Source organism: Zingiber officinale, chromosome 7B (assembly GCF_018446385.1).
Source record: "Zingiber officinale cultivar Zhangliang chromosome 7B, Zo_v1.1, whole genome shotgun sequence".
Lineage (NCBI taxonomy): Eukaryota > Viridiplantae > Streptophyta > Magnoliopsida > Zingiberales > Zingiberaceae > Zingiber > Zingiber officinale.
This window is the reverse complement of record NC_055999.1, coordinates 66305805-66311804: the sequence shown is the minus strand read 5'-3', so window position 1 is coordinate 66311804 and position 6000 is coordinate 66305805.

Sequence of the window (6000 nt, the reverse complement as noted above, 5' to 3'; positions counted from 1 at the left end):
TAGAAGATATGTTATTAATTTTTATATTATGCTTTATGGGAGAAATTGGATTTAAAGTATACAAATTGCCAACTAATGCAACAGAACAGATAATCACTTTATTTCGCTTAATAACTACATCGTTACTAAAGGAAACTAAATATCCATCCAAAAATAGTTTAGAAATTAAAATTAAATTCTTTCTAAAACTGGGTACATAAAGACAATTTCTTAAAACCATATTTCTATTTCTATTAAAAGATAAGTAGACGTCTCCCACTGCAACAGGCGCCACCTTAGTAGCATTGCCCATGTAGACGGTAATCTCTCCTTCAGATAGTCGTCGGGTTTCCTGGAACCCCTGCAAGGAATTGCAGACATGATCAGTGGCTCCTGTATCTACACACTAGGTGCTGGTAGATAACACCGCTAAACATGTTTCAACAACTAGAGCATGAGATATACCTTTGTTGTTTTGATTCCTACGAGGACAGTCCGCCTTCCAATGTCCTGACTGCTTGCAGATGAAGCACTTGCCCTTCGGCTTCTTCATTCCAGCTTTAGGTCCTGTACTCTGAGGTTTATTCACTTTCTTTGCTGGATCAACTTGTTTCTTCTTCTTCTTTCCTTTCGCTTTAGAAGTAGAACCATTTTCAGCATAGTGAATATGAGAATTGTGACAAAACAAACCTTCTGCTGCCTGAAGTTCTGTCAGTAGTTCCGCCAATGAATATACCCTTTTGTTCATATTGTAATTCAGGTGGAATTGCTCAAAACTTCTAGGTAGTGTTTGGAGGATCATATCAATCTGGGTTTCCCTATCAATTTCTCCTCCAAGGATCTGTATTTCGTTCAGATAAGCCATCATCTTTAGGATATGATCCCTCACAGGAGTACCCTCTTGCATGGTGGCTGTCATTATCTTTCTCATGGCTTCTTGCCTAGAAGCCCGATCCTGATGACCAAAGAGTTCCTTGAGATTGTTCATAATATCATAAGCTGTTGGTAAATCTTGATGCTGATGTTGCAATACATTTGACATTGAAGCCAAAATGTAACACCGCGCCATCTCATCTGCTTTTACCCATTTCCTATGATATTCAATCTCCTCTTGGGTAGATTCCCCAGTGGGTGCATCAGGGCAAGGCTCAGTCAGTACAAACTTATAGCTTTCAGCAGTAAGAACAATGTCCAGGTTCCTTTTCCAATCTATGTAGTTAGGACCAGTAAGTCTATTTTCTTTTAGTATGATGGCCAGTGGGTTGAAAGTCATCCTAAGAATCACAAATAACTTTTGGTCAGAACTCTAAATTTAGAATAATATTGATTCCTCAAACAATACTATTTTAAATTAACCAACACCTTAAAACGTCGTGAATTTTGTATGTCACGATAGTGTGGACGTATACAAATTCAACATTTGTAAAAGGAGGGTTAAACCCATTAATTTTATTATCTTGTCAACCTAACTTTTTGACAAATAAAATTAATAGTTGGTATCCTTTGGTCACACGAATAATAGCAGTGACTCCGATGGGGAGGATACTATTAGACATGCCTAAGTGTACACCATTACTTGACACTAAGTACATTAATAAGATTGTGCCCCTTCCGATGGGGAAGATCACATGCTCTTAATTAACTTCCTATAGTCATCCAAAATGGAAGTTTGTTCTAGTGATCCACAAACAAGCTCATCCGATATGGAGGAAGGCACTCAGAGCCAACGTGCAAACTTATTTGCATCACTTATAAACCAGTAATGGGGACCATGGAATTTATTTAAAATCCCTCTCCCACTTAGTTATTTAAAATGAGGAATTTTGACTATGCTAGCCTACTTAACATGCATACTAACAAGCACACACAGTCACAGCATAAAAAGCAATAAATAGAAAAACTAATTTTCAACTATTATGGCTTTTATCTATTGCTGTCCTCCGTGTGTCACCAACCCTAGCTGCTGCCATCTTTGGCCACCGCCACCGGGTCTAGATGTCGCATCCATCTTGCTCCTTGTTCCGCTACGTCCCTGGTCCTCAAAAAGTTCCACGCCTTGCAAGATTTGATCCGCGACATAAATAGAATTTTACATTTTTCGATCCTATATTTCTCAAAGGAATGTATATGTGAACTAGATCGAACATAAAATAAAAATTTACATCTATCGATCATATATTCCATAAAAGGAATGTACATGTAACTAGATCAAAAAATAAAATCCTAATAAAACTAAATACAGCTCCTGCTGTATTTTATAATACAATCATGCACACACATAAATGCCCTTGACATGTCCAAGGGTCCAACCACACACATAAAAAAAACTATAAGCCATAATAGTTGGATCCTGCATCCACAAAGTTAGCACATCCTACTATTAACCTGCCTAAATTATGTATGACATGTGCATAATTAAACTAATACCAAATACACAGAGGCAAAACCCTAGCTCTGATACCAATTGTTGGTTGCTACTCGGAAAACCTAATGGTTCCACTATACAAAAATTTTGTACAAAGGTCAGAACCTTTTCCTAGCTACCATGTGTTCTTTTAAATTAAACTTGGATCACCTGCGGAACTTAACACGTTTGATCCAAATTTTAATCTATTTGTTCTTTTAGGTTTAGACTTGGATCTCCTGCGGAACTTAACACGTTCGATCCAAATCACCTAGGTTATTAATTCCATTAAATATTAATTTCCAAAATTGGCTTCCAGGATTGCATGGCGAGGCACATGACCTTCTTGGATATGGGAACAACCACCATCGCCTAGACAAAGCCTTTTAAGGAAAGCTAATATTTCATTTCCTTAAATAACTTTAGGTCAACCGAAAAGAACAATCAAATCACAAGGAAAAGAAAAACAAAGAACACAACATCGAAAATAAATTCGAAATACTAGAATCGCATGCCTCTTGTATTTGGTATTTTTTACATAAAGATGAAACTAGTATGATGCGCAAATAAAATACTAGTATACCTTTTCTTTTGCAAGCAAAAACCTCTAGGTCTTCTACCGTATTCCTCTTCTAACCTCGGACGTTGTGTGGGCAACGATCTTCCGAGATGAGAAACCACCAAAACACCTTCTTCTCCTCCTTGCAAGGTTCGGCCAAATCAAGTGCACCTCCAAGGAAGAAGAGAAACCACCACCAATGCTCCAAGGGATGAAAGCTTTCTCTCCTTCTTCTCCAAGCTAGAAAACCGGCCACCACTTGATCTCCAAGAGGAAGAAGAGATTCGGCCACAACAAGGAGAAGAGAGATCTTGAAGGGGCCGGCCACACCAAGGAAGAAAAGAGGGAGATGAATAATAAAGTTGTGTGTCATGAAGGCACCCCAACCCCCTCTTTTATATTCCTTAGCTTTGGTAAATAAGGAAATTTAATTACAATAAAATTTCCTTAACTTTCCTTGACATGAATTAATTAAGAAAAAATTAAACAAAATTTCCTTAACCTCCATGTCATGGCCGGCCACATCAATAAGAGCAAACAAGGCCATTTCAATCAACAATTTAAAATTCCTTATTTATCTTCGGAAATTTTAAAAAATAAAATTTCCCTTTAAAATCCCTTCATGGTTGATAAAAAGAAATTTCTATAATTTTAATTTTTCAACATGTGAATAATTTACAAAGAAGAAAAATAAAATATCTTTCTAATCTACAAATAAGGAAAGAGATCTAATCTCTTTCTTTAATCTTTTGTAGATCCTTTTAAGAGATATTTTAATTTTTAATCTCTCCAATTAAATTATATCTTTCACATAAGAAAATTTTAAAATTAAAATTCTTTTTAATTTAATGGGGGCCGGCCACCTAAGCTTGGGTTCAAGCTAGGGTCGGCCACCCAAGGCTTGGCCGGCCCTAGCTTGATCCACAAGCTAGCTTGGCCGGCCCCTACATCATGGGTATGAAGGTGGGTATAGGTGGGTATAGTACTCTATAAATAAGAGGCTACGATAGGGACCTAGAAGAGGAATTGATTTTGGTCTCCCGATAAAATTAAGCATCCCGTGTTCGCCCCGAACACACAACTTAATTTTATCAATAATAATTCATTCCACTAGAGAACTATTATTGAACTACCGCACCAATCTCAAATTATATTTTTGGGCTCCTTCTTATTATGAGTGTGTTAGTCTCCCTGTGTTTAAGATGTCAAATGTCCACTAATTAAGTGAGTTACTGATAACTCATTTAATTAATATCTTAATCCAAGAATAGTACCACTCAACCTTATCGTCATGTCGGACTAAGTCTACCTGCAGGGTTTAACATGACAATCTTTATGAGCTCATCTTGGGGGCATTATCAACCTAGATTACTAGGACACAGTTTCCTTCTATAATCAACAACACACACTATAAGTGATATCATTTCCCAACTTATCGGGCTTATTGATTTATCGAACTAAATCTCACCCATTGATAAATTAAAGAAATAAATATCAAATACATGTGCTTGTTATTATATTAGGATTAAGAGCACACACTTCCATAATAACTGAGGTCTTTGTTCCTTTATAAAGTCAGTATAAAAGAAAACGACCTCTAATGGTCCTACTCAATACACTCTAAGTGTACTAGTGTAATTATATAGTTAAGATAAACTAATTCCTAATTACACTACGACCTTCCAATGGTTTGTTCCTTTCCATTTTGGTCGTGAGCTGCTATTTATAATTTATAAGGTACTGATAACATCATCTTCTGTATGTGACAACACATACTATGTTATCTACAATATAAATTAATTGAACAACTACAAACAAATGTAGATAATTTGACCAAATGTGATTCTTTATTCAAAATTAATGTTTACAAAAGCTTAGGCTTTCAGTATACACTCTAACATGGTTATCTTCATTGTTAGAGTGTGAATGATCTAGGATGAGCATTGAATAATGAGTTAATGATCAAGAATAAGCATTGGTCATAATGAAGGGTATGAGACCTTTATTGTGAGGTTGGAAACAACAAATAAGGTTGTAAACAACGTATAGATAACTCTTCAGAGGGAGAGTTTTGATATGTTCCAAAGGGTGAAGAATGTAGGGTTTAAGTTAGGTCTTCTTAACCAAAAAGGGGAAGTTTGTCCTCTTAGTAAGGGGGAGAATGAAGAAAATCCCCATTCATGCTTTGGCGTAAAGAAGAAGTTACGGCTATGGGATTAGTCTAACTTAAACGTATTGTCAAACATCAAAAAGAAGGAGATTGTTGGTGTAATTTTCCTAGGTCAAGGTTGACCAGTTTGACTAAGCTTGAGTTGGCTCAAGTTTAAGTTTTGATGTTTGATAATGTATGGAGATTGTAGTTGCAATTATCCAATTGGGGAGATTGTTGGTGCAATTCCCCAATGATCCAGGATTGACCAGTTTAATGAGAAGAAGAATCGAGTGAATCAAGGTTGAGTGGATACTTGATTGGGAAATCCAAACTGGAAGTTAGGCAAAGGCAAGTCTAACAGGAATGTTGGTAAAAGAAGGGAATCTAAATGGGTCAGTGTTGACCGGACACTTGGTGTGGAAAGTCCTAGTGAGTAAAGCGAAACAGTTGGAAAGCCCTAATGAGTGAAGCTAGGCAGAAGGAAAATCCTGGTGAGTGAAGCTAGGTGGAAAACCTAGTGAGTGAAGCTAGGCAGAAGGAAAATCCTGATGAGTGAAGCCAGGTGAAAAGCCCTAGTGAGTGAAACTAGACAGTGAGGAAGTCCTGGTGAGTGAAGACAGATAGTGGAAATCCAGGTGGGTCAAGGTTGACTGGAGACCTGGTGATTGGAAGTCCAAGTAGGTCAAATGATTGACCGGATACTTGGCACAAGGAGAAAAGTCCAAGTGAGTCAAAGGATTGACCAGACACTTGGTGAAGAAGTCTCAATAGGTCAAGGTTGACCAGATGCTAGGTAATGAGGAGTCCTAACAGGTCATGGTTAACCGGATGTTGGGTAAGGGAACCCTAGACTTAGGTTTGAAAGTTAAGGTTTGGTAATCGACTAGGTTAGTCGATTATCGAAGC